The sequence below is a fragment of the Pocillopora verrucosa genome, chromosome 3 (genome assembly GCF_036669915.1).
Source record: "Pocillopora verrucosa isolate sample1 chromosome 3, ASM3666991v2, whole genome shotgun sequence".
NCBI lineage: Eukaryota > Metazoa > Cnidaria > Anthozoa > Scleractinia > Pocilloporidae > Pocillopora > Pocillopora verrucosa.
The window spans coordinates 11,648,022-11,664,376 of record NC_089314.1 but is presented as its reverse complement, the minus strand read 5'-3'; the positions used below and the strand labels follow the sequence as shown (position 1 = coordinate 11,664,376).

The 16,355-nt window shown below is 38.9% G+C and overlaps 1 pseudogene; it reads right to left on the bottom strand.

The window, feature by feature from the left end:
• Positions 1–9,294: 9,294 nt before the first annotated feature.
• Positions 9,295–15,164, bottom strand: LOC136279546 (uncharacterized; annotated as a pseudogene).
• Between the last annotated feature and the right edge of the window lie 1,191 nt (positions 15,165–16,355).

Here is a 16,355-nt window from a genome sequence, read left to right as displayed (position 1 = left end):
ATTGTTTTTTTTGTTCTTGTTGATTAAACACTCTTAATTTTTCCCCTTTTTACACGGTAGCAACATTACCCTCCAACTCTCTGATCAGTCTGTTATTGTGCTTGTCAGGTAAGGGTGAAGTGATTTTCTGATAGCAACAGCTGAAATTGAGAAATTAGTCAAAGCAGTTAAGATGAATAGCCTTTAAAATGAGCTATTTACTGCCACTCCAGCTGATCAATCAAACTTGTATTTCCACAACTTTCAAAGTAATGGTCATAAACATACCAAATTAAGTTACCATTATTGAATTAAATTCTCAGTGCATGGATCAAAAATACAAAATGATTTGCTTCACTTACTGCCCTAGTTATAAACTCTTTTGCTTGATCAGGGCAGTAATAAAAAACTAGCACAAATCCAAGCTAATGAACAAAACTCGTGTAAATTAAGTGGACTGAGAGTGAGGTGAAATAATCAACTTGTGACAGTGAGGTTTCATTGTTCAGTAAATAGAATATTAATGCAAACCTTTTACTTCAGGTAAAAATTAATTTCCAATATTACACCATTTATGAAAGGGAAAACTAAAACATACAACAAACAGCTTCATGAGGATCAGCCATCAAGTCCGAGAAGGAAAATTAACTCACTAAATATGTTTTTTGTCAGTCAGTGATATTAAAATATTATTATAATTGTGATTGGTAATGAACCACTTCAGGCTATGTAACAGCTGGGGGCAACATGACCCCACAAGGGCTGACATGATTAAACTTTGGGGCAATGTAACTCACAGCTTGAGGTAATGTGTCTGAGACAATGTGGGTAGATGGTGACATGATTTCATTCCTGTTTTGCCTTAGAGGCAGAACAAAATTGGCAAGGCTTTGACCAGCTTCCCCCATCCAAGTGGAATAACAAACACAGAAGTCTAATTTGACTTCAACAGAAGGTAATGCATTAAAACCATAAATCTACATGTAGCTCCCTTATTTCCTTTTGAACAAAGCATAAATCTGCAGCAACAAAAGTCAGCGCAGGAAATTAGGGATGCAGCAGACCTTTGAGGGCCATTTTTTGGAAATCTTTTTTTACATGTTGAACTAAGCATAATTATTTTATTGATGGAAAAATTTTGGTAATATACTGAGATGTGTTTCTATTGGCATTCAGCTTTTTGAGCCTTTCAGAATGTGATAACTTGACATGTGGTCACCAAAAGGCGTGAATTGTTGGGAAAACTTTGGAAGAAAAAAAGACCTACTTCGTTTTTACACAAATGTGTCCTCTAAATACTTCGGGTACTTAAACTTTATGGATTGCCTTGAAATTTAGTCCAAAGACTCCCAAGATACCAACCTAAAAAAACCATGTGGGAAATTAGGTTTTTTTGAAATGGATCTCTGCAATGGCCTGTAATGTATGTTGGTAAAACTTTGATCAGCAAACTTAACAGGCAAATTGCAAAGCAACCAATCAGAATATTAAAAAATCACCATACTGCTTTGAAGACCATCCCCTCAGGATTGAAAATGTGCAAAGGTTTTTACTTTTATTCACTTAAAGAGGCATTGTCCATTCGAAATTGTCCACCCCCATCGGTTTACAATTAGATCAAGCTGCAATGAAATAGTTTTTGCCAAATGGTGCATGTCATAAGATCTTTATTCACTTTATGTATTGCAGTAGTATTAACATGCAAGTAATGAAATAGAGAACGACATAAAAAATGACTTTTTAGACAAGCACTGGAACATGTTTCTGTTTTTCAAAACTGACACGGTCAGTTACTACACTATTGCTTGCAAGAAAGAAATTGGATTTTAAATGAACGCCGCCCTCGGGTAATTGTGAAGAAGAGCTCCCTAAAAAACCTGTCGGCCGACTGTCGCCCGACAGTCGGCCGACAGACGGCCGACAGGTTTTGCCTGAAATATAGGCTACCTGTCGGCCGACAGTCGGCCGACTGTTGGTAATGTGTCGGTAACCTGTCGGTAGCTTGTCGGTAGCTTGTCCGTGAAACGTTAACACAAACCTTAATGTTTTCTCTCGGTTTTCGCTTGAAAACGACATCCAACATGTTTAATACGTTGACAATTGACTTTCAAGATTTGGTGGCTCCTAAAGGAGCCGTTTTGTGCGTGGTGAAATATACAAGATATTTCACTCGTAAAATCGTGCCGCGAACTTCATTGGCAACAGCTGCCCCTCTCTCCTCATGTTGCTCATGACCGGGATGTAGCGCGCGCCTAAATCAATTATCGCATCACGCATCCAAGTCTAATTATCGAATTGTTACGTATAGTATTTTATTACTTAACATAACGAGTAAAAAGATTCACAGTTGTATCATTTATTAAACTTGAAATTGGAAATAGCAATTCATCCCAAACCTGCAAGATAGATTACGATGCTAGCAACAAATACATACATACATACATACTTAACATACCATAAGAGGCCGCGTTGCATTGTTGGGCGATTTGAACGAAAGTGTTTGTATTGATACGTAGCTTATGGTTTTCAGAGTTTTTGGCCGAGTTTTCGATTAAATTATCTTCCCATGCGATTCTTAGATTGTCTGGTGTGTTGTAAATTACGCAAGTGATATATCCTATACGCATCTGATAACATTTTATAAGAAACGTTTCTTTACATACTACCAACTTTGCCGTCGATCGGTAAGTAGGTGAAGTCTGTCGAGTCATACATCACCATTACGGATTGTTATGTCACGTTAACTGTTCGTTTTTAACACAATTTTTCTTTTTTCTTAACCTGTCGGTAGACTGTCGGCCGACTGTCGGTCGACTGTCGGCCGACAGTCGGCCGACAGACGGCCGACAGGTTTTTTGGGGAGCTCTTCTTCACAATTACCCCGCCCTCGTGTAAACACCGCACTCGAATCGCACAAAATTTAACTGGTGACGCGGCGTTTAATCGAATAAATACGGTAAGATAATTTCCCCGCCGCCGACGGGCCGACATACTCACACAATTCATTCAAACAATGCTAGATCACAAAGGTGAAAGTAAACAGCCTATACCATTTCAGAAAGTGACCTCAACAGAAGCCAGAAAAGACCTTAGTATAATCTTGGAAAGGTTGCCTTGCTCATTTCCAAAAAACACGTGTGCGGGCAACAGTCAAAGTTGAACTGAAATGGAGCATCTTCTTTAGATTCCTTAAGATTAGCCCAGTCCATTATCTGCATTGCTGGACAAAGGGTAATTCGCAGCTCAATTTCGTTCCGTTTTAATCGTGCTTTCATAACATTCTTTTGTATTTTGTCGCAACAAGCCGACTCGCAAACGGTTCGTTTTCTTGTCGAATTTTTGCCATGTATTGCTTCGTAGTTTTACGGTTCTTGTTTTAATCCTGCTGAGGAAATTGAAGAAGTTGTAATTCTGCCAGCTGTGTATTCGTGAATTGTCTGGATTGAATTTGGATCTATTCATCGTCGAAGGGTCACCATTAACATGCGATATTTCGATTGCTTTTATAGAACAAGAATGAAGTTTGTTTCATGAAGAGTCACGACCAGTCAGTTCAAATCAGTTTTATAAATGAATTTGAATTGCTTGAATTTTTTTATGCGACTTCTGTAAATACCGCAGAGTGCAGTTACACTTTCATTTCGCTGTTTACATCGCTGTCGCTTTGTTGTTTGCATTTATTTGTTGCTGTGTTTATGGAGGAACTCGCGTCTCCAGAGCACCTTGCATTAGTTTCTCGGTATTTTAAAATCACTTTTTCAGTTGGCCCGCTAAGAAATAAGAATGCAGAACTGAAACGACTGTTTACGATGAAAATAAGACACTTTTTCAGTTTTCTTTTTTTGCGGTGTGCTCACCTTGTATTCTCTGCATGGGCTTGTCAGGTATATGTATCTGTAGGACTGTATGAAAGGTAGTCACTGAATGATTTTTAGTTCATTATATGATGTAATGTATATTTCTTGAACACTTAGGTTTAATTCTCCAACAAAGTAATCAGTATGGGCCCCAACATGGATATGATTGGATGATATCTAAATTTTGGTGAGCCTTGTGATGTAAGGCTACAGAGAAAGTTCCTCAAAATAAAAGTTGTTTTTAAATGACTCAGTCAAAAATATCCTTGGCCTAATTTCTCTTCGTATAAAAAGTAACCAGGGTAAATAAGTGTGAGTTCAGGTGTACGTTGTTTAACAAGATGATGTTGAGTGTTGGTTTGTAATTTATTACAGGATCGCAAAGGGAATGTCAAACCTGAAGAAGAATGGCCAACAGATGAATACTGGAGAAAAAGTTGGAGCTTCTTCCATGGATCAGAGCAAGAACCAGATCCTGGGTCAGTTACCGACTCGGGTGACGAGGAGGAACCTCGGTCCTGCCTGGAAACGTAACTGACCAGGACTGGCTCAGAAGACCGCTTGTAACTAGGGAAACTTGCCATTGGTCAGAACTGGCTGGCCAGACCAGTCCATCCATTGAGAGAATTCTTTCAGATCTGTTCAGTAAGAGAAGTCAATACCTAAATTGTATTGACTGTTCTGATTGAAATTTGAAAACAAGTTTGGGAAACCTGACTAGACAAGGCACATTTGAAGATGATTGGTTGGTCTGGTAGATTTCTGACTAATCGTAATAGACTTCATTGTTGTGATCAAATAAACAAACAATCAACGGTTGGATAAAAAATGAGGAAATAAATATTTTAGAATCACTTAGCTTAGGTAAATTAGTACCCTCACCAAAATGGGGACTCCCTTCCACAACATCGGTGAGAACATGTGGGATGTTTCTCTGGAGTCAGAGTGTCTTGTCCTTGAAATTGATTGTTGGTTTGGACATATTTTGATTTTAGGCTTTTTTACGATGTTTCCTTATGTTGATTGTAGTTTTGATTTACAGCTTTGAGTTTCAAAACTTAATTTTCATGTTACTGAGTTAGAGACTCTGAGGTATTTTTGTCATTTTTCTTTTTTAATTTACTTTGGTTGGTTTTTTCCTGCCCAGATAATTGATTACTTCATCAGGCTGACTGTGCAGATAATTCTCTCATTTCTATTGATTAAAAAAGAGAAGTCATTAATGCAGCCAATCTCCATAAAATATTACATATTTTAATGTGGCAAAGAGCAAAACCTTAACGTTTGATGGAAGTCTTCACTAAAAGCCAAAAACGTGAAGATAAATTTCGTGATTTAGGATCGGTATTTTTATTTTCATGGCGTTCGCCATGCTGTGAACAAATTTAGCTGATTTGTTAATACAGAACAGGTTTCTGATTGCCTTAATTTCCAAACATTCCATTTGAGATTAATGTAAATAGTGCAATGTGGTTGACATTTCGTCGTCAAAGCTTTTAAAACTCTGTTGAGTGTGGCAAAAGAAGGGAGACTGTATTTGACAAGTATTTCCTTGACACTGAAATGTAAAATAATTTAACTCAGTATTGTATTGGTTGTTCTGTCAAAACTGTCAAGCAAGTGACAGTTAAGTTATAGTGCTATTGTGGCTGTACACTATGCACATTGTAAGGTACTAACTCTATCTCGTGATTTTTATATATTGAGTCATTAATGCTGATTTTTCAGGGATAAGTCCTGTTTTCAAGTGCTCAGTTTTGCAACTGTCCATGGTGAACTAAACTAATTTATATTAAGTTAGAAAAAACGAAACCCCTGTGAGTGCTGTGATGTCAGTAAAGGTCATCACCACGAACCAACTAGATCATTAGGCTTCATCCACACTGTCGTGACTGGCTACTTCAGGCCCGCTCTGTTTATACAACTGCTGAATTGAATTTACATGCTCCAATTGATCAAGTAGAAGAGGATTACTGTATTGATGGGAGGACAGTCCATGGAAAGTTATCCACCCCTCCCTCCCCTCCCCCCCAACTGACCATGAGGCCTCTATTTCTCATAGATCTCTTAATAATATCTTCAGATTTCCAATTTTCTGTCCTTCCTTCCCTCCCGGCTTCTATCCTCAGAATGGTTTCCTGTCAGAAAAGCCTTAGTCAGCTGCATCAATTTACAAACTAGAGGGGGAGGGGGTCGTAAGAAATTTTTGTAATCTCCAAAATCCACCATTTTTCATTTTTGGATTGTGATGTACTGAAAAACCGTTTTATGAATCATGTCTGACATGTATTTCATGAAACGAGAAGGAGAAAAATCCATTAAGTGAGGGAAGTAAATAGTGTATTTATACTGAAATGAAGAGAATACTTTGATCTGGTCAACGGTACACGAACGGTGTATGAGACCGATTACAAATTGACGAAACATCCCGTACAGCCTGTCAAAAAAAAAAAAACAGAGGACCTGGCTGATATTTACTGCATACCATATTTTTGAAAGATTCCGTAATTTCTGCTCTTACTGTGACGATCGGAAAGTCCATGAGTTATTTCTAAATGACTGTTTATATAATTATTTCCTAGTTGCTCAATCGATGTTGCAATATCGTTAATAAAGGAAACCAACTACCATATTTTCTCGAATAAGCGCCCACGCTCCCATAAGCGCCCTCCCCAACTAGTGCCCACACTCCTATAAGCGCCCTCCTCCAATTAGTGCCCACCGCTCAGGTCGTTATGTCAAACAAGCGCTCTTCCCGAATAAGCGCCGACCCCTCCTTCCTCGCTTTCTTTAATAGTAGAGATACAAAGCAAACCTGTTTTTATTGTCACTTTATTTATAACTTTTTAGCCTTCAACTACAACGGAATCAGCTCAGATTCTTCATAAGTGGCCCCTTCGATTAATCGCCCTCCTCCCAATAAGCGCCTCTCCTTTTAACCGAAATTTTAAATATGCGCGGAAATTAGGTATTTAATCTTCGGGTGGTAGAGGACGATCGTTCACTAGATGCTGTTATTGCCACATTAAACAATAAAAGCTTGTATACTGAGACAACATTGTTTATTATTTCCTTACGGAGGTAGGCAACCCTTTCATTTTAACCACATGCTATCTATGGACTGAGATATTAACAGAATAACAGACCCAGTGTAAAGAGGTTCTTTCCTACCACAAAGTGGAAGATCAAATTTGAAAATGATAGACCTACAGTTTAATTGAAAAATAAAACTTGACAATCGACCAAACAATTTGTCAACCAAAACTATGTATGAAAAGGGATGGAAATGCGCAGAGCTCCATCGAAATAAGTAAACAAATACGGAGCCCACTTAGTGCTATTAAATCACACTTTTAATCTTGAATATCCCCTTAGATTTTTCACGCGTTCCATCTTTTTTTCCCGACTTTTTCTCGACTTTTTTCTCGACTTTTTTCCTGACTTTTTTCTCGATCTTTTTCTGGACAATTTTTTCAATTTTTTCCCGACTTTTTCCTCTACTTTTTTCACGACTTTTTTCTCGACTTTCTTCCCAAAATTCTTCCCGAATTTTTTCCCGACTCTTTTCCCCGAGTTTTTTCCTGATTTCTCTCACGGCTTTTTTTCCGACTTTCTGTGGAGGGTGGCTGACCCCAATCTAGTTACTGCTGTGGACTTGGAGAATACTGCGGATTGATATCGTTGTTAAAACGAGAAATTTTTCTCTGTAGGGGGACGCCAAAATGATCAGCACTTCCGCCGTGCTTCTGATTCTGACATTTGCTTTGAAAACGTCCACATGCGATGGTGTCCGACTTGCAAACTACTTTCCTACATTGCAAGAATACCCGCTTAACGTCATGACTTAATTGAAAGCTATTATCATCTTGGGCTGGAGTATACAGAGATCTTGTTGTTTTCTGTATTCAGTCATGGCATCAGCTTAAGCCTCAGACAGTTAAAAAGGAGTTTAAAAGCCAAAGGACTCGGACAAACAAGAAACGCCAGGTTGTTCAAGCTGTGGAAGAACACCTCAGAGCAAGCGGTTGTAGCATCGGATAAAGGTAAACGACTCAAGATTAGTCAACGACCACCGGCTTGTTGTTGGTAAAGAAAACGTTCGGGAGTTATTGAATATCCGTGATCCTGAGGAGGTTGAGTTAGGAGCAAAGCGTAGGCTAAAAAGGAGGCAATGCATAACCAGGGAGCCCCATCATTTGTGGCACATAGATGGCTATGATAAATTGAAGCCGTTTGGTTTTTGTATCCACAGAGCCATCAATGGATTTAGTTGGTGAATTTTATGGCTTGACGTTAGATACACTAACAATGATCCTACCGTTATTTCTAAGTACTTTGTTGACTGTGTCCCGCAACTTGGAGGAACTGCGAGGGTTAGAAGAGCTGATTGCGGAACTGAGAATGGATATGTTGCAGGGGTGCAAAGGCGAGATGGTGAAGATGATTAGCGGGGGATGACAGTTCCATCTATGGGAAATCAGTTTTTAACCATCGAATCGAAGCCTGGTGAAGTATACTGGGAAAAGACTTTACTAGATGGTGGAAGACATGAGGAGTTGCGACCTTTATCATGACAATGACTGTATTGAAGAGTGTCTCAAGTTTTGTTTCATGCCTATATTACGAGATGAACTTCATGGGGCAGCAAGACTTTGGAATCTCCATCGAATTCTACCTTCAACAAACTTGGAATCCCCATCTGGGAGGCCTGATGTACTATTCTTTCTCCCGGAGGATCCGGTACAAGGAAGTATATGGTGGACGTCGACTTGGACGAATTGGATCTTGCATAGGAGAGATGCTGCTATCGACCTCCGCAAAGTGGTTGCTCAGATGAACTTACCCAGTTATCAGAAATCATGAAGGGAAAAAAGTTTATAATTTCCTCGCACACCTGAAGAGGTAACAATTTTGTATGTAACCTCACTCGAAGAAATAGGCAAAATGTAAGAGACCTGGGACATGCATAACCCTTCTGGGGTGCTAACCCCTTCCCCCCACCCTCTTCTCACTTATGTCCAGAATTGAACCCACTTGTTTCAGAGTACTTCTTGTTGACTGAATATTTTAGACACTTTCATACACTTCATATTTGGTGTAATATGTGTGTTTGGTGGAATTCCATCAATAAGGACACTTTGTGATGTCTTCTATGACGAAGATGAACACTTCCTTTTGTTAGGTTCTAATAATTTCATACAATCCATGTGCAACATTTGTTAACATGTAACAGTCAAGAAACTGATGGCATATTCTATTAGCTTATTTGAACTGTAACAAAAACATCAAACAAAGTTTCCAATCTTCCCTTTCCTAGAACATTTTTTTCTTTCAAAACAATGAATTATCTGCAATAAGTCTTTACTAGTTATTCGCGTGGTTCATGATGCAACGTTTTTCTACCATATCAGCTATAGAAAAATATTGAACCCTTGGTACAAAGATAGGGGAAACGTTATTAAATCTTGTCAAATGACGACGCTTGGCTTTCCGTCATGTATTTGTAAACTCTTCAGCAAGAGCTGGGAACGATTCGTATAAGGTAGGAAGCTCCAGGATGGGAGTACATGTACGAACCACAGGGTGTCTCTGGAGCCCTTCAAATGAAGAGAAACAAATTCTTGTGGAGTCACAGGTGATCACATCACTCCATGTGCAAAAGCGTAGAAACATATAGAAAGCGCCTTCCCCTCCAAGGAATTGACAAATTTCTTCAAATAGTCAAGACTCTGACGTTCACCACCGGTTGATGGCTTTCCTCGGAACAGTTTCATTATCTTTTTCGCTGTTGGTCGTTTAGTTTCGTAGAGTTGATCAAGCCCCTCGAGTGTTTAGAAGCTGTGTTCACATCGTTGCACATCCAGTATAGGAGCCCAGCAATGTAACACATATCTCGGTTTCTGGATGAGCTCTTGATGAGCAAGCTCGCTGATGATGGATCTGATGTTGTCTTTGTCGGGCTTTCGAAAACATTTGCATGTGAAGAGAAACTCCGGCACATGATCATCATCATCATTACCATCATGATCTTGGGAGTCAAAGTTATCTCTTAGACACATACTCAACACCTCCCTATCCTCTGCCGTGATACATTCCCGAAACGACTTAAGAAGAAACTCTAGAGTTATACTCTTCTCCCCAAACAAGCAGAATGCAGCAGATAGATTTGAATGTTGAAGAGAAAAATACTTCATCTTTTACTACGATGGCCTTCCATTCAGGCTTTTGGAGGTCATACCTTAGGTATGGTATTTTTTCATTACTTCCATTCGTCAGAGCTGTAAAACATTCTTGCCGGAAACTCGTCATGACATCGAGAAGAACTTCTTTACCCCGTCCGGCCTCAGGTTCGCTCCTTACATCTATAACAAACGCATCAAAACTGTAGCTAAAAATTCTCGGGTTGCTAAATATTTTAATTAGATCTTTTTTGACGCTGCTTCGATAAACAGTGACACGCTGTGGTCGTTCGCCTGCCAATAAAGTGAAGTGGGAAGAGAATTTAATGCAACAGAAAACACTGTAATATTTACAGTCCAGTTATTTCATCCACACGCACAAACACACACACGCCCATACACCCAAATTAACAGCTCAGTTAAATTACGAGACTTGCATTGATGATTGTCTCAGCAGTCAAAAATTTTTTGTCCAAAAATGCCTTCCTTGAAACTTAACGCTTGCGAAAGACGTAGCCGTCAATGTATTATACCTTGGTCAGTAGGATTATTTATCTCCTCTAAAGCCAGTTCATCACCTTGTGAATGTATTGCTGTTGTACACCGTAGAAAAAATAACAAATGTTAAAACACTAGTAACAACGCAACAACTTCTTTTTATTAGTAATAAAATGCTCATCTGTGTGTGTATTTGATCGATATTTGAGGCGAGCTGTTTTATTTTGTTAACTTGTCATAAATTTTGTACCACTTTACATGGAGTACTTATTTGAAACTTTGGCTGATCAGAGGCGAATTCGACGATGTATGGTAACTGTTCCGTTATAAATTTAGCAACTAAGTTCAACTCTTCTTAATTGATACATTCATCAAAACATTTTCAACTCCGTATAAGGCAGTTTACGTCCTAGAATAGAGGATTATAGAAGCCAGGCAGCTAGTCAGTGCAGGCAAATATGACGGTCAGGGGCAGAGGGCAAAGTCTCAAGACATCATCCTCCCAAACCCTACTATAATAAGTAGACTATTCCCAGTACACTGATTTCCCTCTCTCCCTAGTTTCCCTCTTCTCGATGCCCAAGCCAAGTGTGCTTAGCCTTAGACCAGGGCACCTCTTAAATAAAGGCTTTAAGATGTGTTTCTATGAATGGTTGATTCCAAATTCTTCAGTTTTCGTGCCTTGCTACACTAGTTCAGTAACCAACCTCTGAACTTGTTCTGCTTTCCACTACTTTGGTTTCAAATTTACTTTGTACAACTGTTTCATCTGGGGCCCTAATGAAAGAAATGAAATGCTTCTGTCTCATCGAAAATATTGTACAACGTAGTTTTCATATTTGACCTTTAAACCAATAATTTAGATGTTATCAGGGAATGGTTTTCTCGCTTGGCCGATTCTCAAAATATGCCCAAATGAGTTAATTAATAACAAAAGGTGTACTTTTTAATACAAATTTAACATTATTTCTGATGAATGGAATTATTTTCAGTTAATAAATTCTTGAATCAATCGCAAGTAAGTTTCTCAAAGTTACTCATCATCTACGATCAGTTGGCTGGACACATGCTCAGAAATAGACCTTCAATGAAGAAAGTATTTGTCGGTATTATTGACCAGAGCTAAGAGAGGCTGGCATTGAAAGTAAATCCCAAGATACGGATAACGCTTGGTCTAACCACGACTTTTAACCTAAGTACATGGCAGCTGTCATGGTAGCTTGAGAGAAAAGGTTAGGTGGGGATATACTGACAGCTAAACAGCTTGCACATACAAATTATCATTTCCCATAGTATTTGTCTAACTACTTGTCAGTGCAGGTTTTGAGGATTCTTCATTTTGTTCCAGCACGGGAAACATATCCTCCAGGGTGTCATCGTTTCCGCTATCAGACCATCCAAAACCTCTGAACTGAATTTCACTATCAACCAAAGAGGGTGTTTTGTCTGAAACAATTACGTAGATCCTGCTTCGGTTCTTTCTTGTTTTCCCATGGTAACATGCCGAACCTTTACTGTGACAAAACACTCAGTAGGTTCAAGCGGAACTCTAGTCATACAAGCCTCTCTAAGGTCTGTTTTCCGCCTCAGACTTTGCATTTCTTTCTTTAGGGAATCCTCTTGAAAAATTTGGCAATACAATAGTTTCTGACATGTACTAACGCCTGTAAGTGTTTTTTTTTTACATAAGATCAACCACAAATGAGCTTCTATTAGCTTGAGTAGCAGTAAAAATTACACAGATCACTTCAAGGCTTGGTATTTGTGTTTCACTGTCGATCGGTGGCTTAGCTTTCTTAGCTCCCCTCACTCGAGTACTTATCTTTACACATAGTCACGAAAAACACAATTCTCTTCAGATAAATGTCATACCATCATTTGAATAAGGAGCTCAAGCAGCGGGGCCGATTCAAACTCAAAACAAATTAAAGAAAATTAGGTTGAGTGAGAATGCATTTTGTGCGTTTTGAGGACTGTTTTGAAGGTCTATTTTTGGAACTTACTCTCTCTTGAATCGCCGGTATCAAATAAACGGACTTTTGTGGCCCATGGGGGAGGGGGATGTGCATACGCACCCGTCGTAGTCCCTCCCGACAGAGACAGCTTTGTCTTGTTAAAGAGTGGTGACGGGCCCGTGTGACTCAACATTCGCAAGCGATTTTGAATCTCCTTTCTTCAGAGTTAAGCCTTGACCAGGATATCTTTTGATGACATTCCCCTACGACGTGATAATAGGAATGGCTTCGAATACTATACTACAAAGCAGTTGCATTATACCACAAGATCTGGTTTTTTTCTATGCTTGCTGTCATGCCGGAAGCGAATTTGGGCCAATCTTGCTACTGAACTTATAGCCTAGAGTGTTCGAAGGTTCTTTGATTAAGTGTTCCGCACATAAGAATAATTTCACGTAGGTATTTTCGCACCAAGAAATGATGCGAATATTTGAAAAAAGAAGCTGTCATTTGTGGATTGCAGTGAACACTACGCGCAGGCTTTAAGCTGGCTAGCCCACAATCTGTGATCTTAATGTTTTTAAAGTCTCTCCGTAAAATGAATAATCATGGATAGGATTATTGATCATTATCGATTGACTGACGCTGCTAAATCTTAACATAACTGTGCAATGACAAAAGCCACCATTCAAGGCGCCTTGGAAACTATCTGCAATTATTCCCCAGATTCCCTTTCTTGTCTTTCCAATAGTGACTCGTTTTGTCCCGATGTATTCTTCTTCAAAATGCGGTGGGATTTCTTCTTATCTTTCCCCATTTCACGCCAACAGCAAAGGCAACACAAGAGGCACCCGGCCTAACGTTTATTCGCATTTGGCGCGCAAACACTTGTGTGACGCAACGTAACAGACCCCTAACATGACAATAGGTAACAAGAGACTGACTGTTGAAGGTTGACTATGAAACACATTCAATTTTTTATTGACTTATTAGTGGTTTATTGGCAAAATGATGAGGTTGGAAAGATCACAAAAGAGTCACGCTGTCCTAGTCACGATGTCTCTGTCAGAAAAATCAAAGCGAGAAAATGTCGCTTCGTCGAAATTAAAAATAGATCGTCGCTGTAGGAAAATGTCTATACTGTTTTTTCAGTTTTTTCTGGGCTGTCGGAACAAATATTCCAAGTCGCCTAAAGAGAAGTGTAGCTGTACATTTTACAATAAGATATTCAAGCGAGGGCGATCATAAACTAGGGTACCATGAGCGATCAAATTGAACCTCTATTGTAGCAACTGAAATTGTTTATACTTGAAAAGAAGGATTTCATATAGTTTGGAAATAACAGTTTATGATATTATGCTTTACAATACATAACTAATGCGATGGTAACATAGCAAAGTTTATTCGTATTGTATTGTAAATAGTTTGATTTTTTACTGAATAGTTTGCATAGCAGCACAAATTCAACTTTTAATTTAAGCACATGTAGGAAGGTGAATTGGAACAGAATTCTGCTTAGAATTCTTAATTACATTTAACTCTTTGGAAATATCAGGGGAAAAAACAAGCGAAGGTGCTATGATATCATTTTTTCCTTATATAAGAGAGTTGCCTGACTACAATATTGTTGTAATAGAAAACAGCAAAAAGAGAAAAAAAGGGGAGAATGATAAAAGGCAATTACTTGGGAAAACATAATTTCATTAGGGGCAGTGCTCACCCTTTATGAGACAGTTTATTAAAAAAATAGAAAATGGAACAGGAGACATTTGCAGGTCAGTTTGAATTATATGTTTATTAATTAGGAGTTCAAATTAAAAAATTCAACCCTACAGGTAATGTACAATCAAAGAAATTGCATAATAGAATCCTTAAAAATTCAGGCTTGGACGGATTATTAGTTGGGCACTTGTGGTTGGAAGTAATGCTTAGCCAGTATTTGTGAGGTACGGGTTTCGTTTCTGCATTTTTTTTTTCTTTTTTGAACCTCACTTTCGAGGATCATTTATTTCTGTACTTATGTATAATGCGTCCATCACTTGGAAGCGTCAACTCTCTCCTCTCCCCCCCCCCGCCCCGGCATTTGCACTTTTGAATTGATTCAAAATTCGAATCCCCCCCTTCCCCGGCCAGAATTGTGTTCTCATGCCATACCCAAGTGCTGGATTTGCTAGTCAATTTTTTTGTAAAAGGCAACATCAGCGGCCGTGACTTTCTACTCATTGACCAGCAATTGATTTACCTATCCAGGCCTTAAAACTCTTTTATCATTAAACATCTCACCTCCATATTAAAATGTAGAAAAGTGTGTTCCGCTAGAAAGACCGGAGTGGGGGAATGTTGAAGCTTCGAATTGCTCAGCAATGACCTGCAAAACTTATTTTATTTAATTACGCCGATTATCTCTATTTTACTTTTTATATGTAAAGAGGCGTGAAAAAGGCACTCGCGTGATCGCGTGACGCTCAAGACCTTGCTTACTCGCTGATCATGCAATCGTTCCTGTCACTCCCTGTCACATTCTTTAGACACCTCATGACATGTAGAGTGGAAAGGAGGCCACTTTGATGGGTGGATTTATCAGGGAATGTCCGTGAAGGTATTGTTGGTAGTTCGTAGTTCGTAGTCATAACCGAAGGTGGTTGCTTTCCAGCTTGTGAGACATCTTGCTGACCATTCACAAGACGAATCGGCATCTCGATCAAAAATTAGATTTCTCAAGGTATATTCTCAGCAATATTTTAAGTTTTTCGTTGTTGAATTCCTGAGGATATCATACTAGTTCCGCTGTATCACAGAAGATCACAGAACGATTTAAGTCAAGGTATGCTCTAGAAACGTAAGTTACTTGTTTGTACTCATGGCTGTTTTCTTTTGCTATCAACTGCTCACTCCAGCGCTTTAAAATCCATTATTCTTATTGAGTCGAAGTAGATTACAAGGTAAAATAGGAAATGGAAGGCCGCCACATGTCATAATGGTTTGCTTGGGATTAGATTCATTAAGAAATTTGGGTTCAGTTATGAAAAAAAAAAGAAAATAAAGAAAATAAACTATTAACTTCTCCCGACCACGCTCATAAACCCAACACATACTTTCCGATTGAAATTACTAATTTAAACAGTGTAATTTTGTTATTATACAGTCAGGGGTCTGGTCTCTCCTCACAACCCACATAATAGAAGATGTTGCCAACGAGGCACGTCAATTCCGATGCTGGCAATAAGCCAGCATTGGAATTTTCCTTAACCTTACAAAGATATTCACTGTTGCCGACCACTCTATTCTGTTATCTAACTGAAATGTTCTGGGCTTTTGTATTGAAATAAAAGTCCAGAACGATTCTCGTTGGAAATCCAACGGCAGGCAGTTACGCCTCTATCAGAAACAAGGACTAGTCTAATTATTGAGATTCGGCAAACTTTAATTCTCTCCCCTACAAATTTTATTAAGCTTTTCGTTACTGTAAAAGAATCTGATCACAATCAAATGAAATATAGATGGTTTGTTGACCAGCGGATGAAATGTAAGCGAAGAATTGATCCTTGTCAGTGAGCTGCTATTAAAGATATTGTGGACAAGATTCCTTAAAAATTCAGGCTTTGATGGGACTTGAAGCTCTTGGTTTTTATTCGCTATCTTGTTTGTTAGTACAAAGGCGTAAGGAAAAAGACTTGTGCATGATCGCGTGACGCGCGCTTTTTCTCCCAGACGTTAGTTGAAATAGTCACGCAGTCGTTCCTATTTCTACAATTACCGCAACGATTCGAGTTAGCGCCCTCCTTCCAAAATAAGTGCCCCCTCGAATTTGTTCTTGTTAATAAGCGCCCCTACTGAGTAAGCACCCTCATTCCAATAAGCGTCCCTATACCCATAAGCGCTCATAT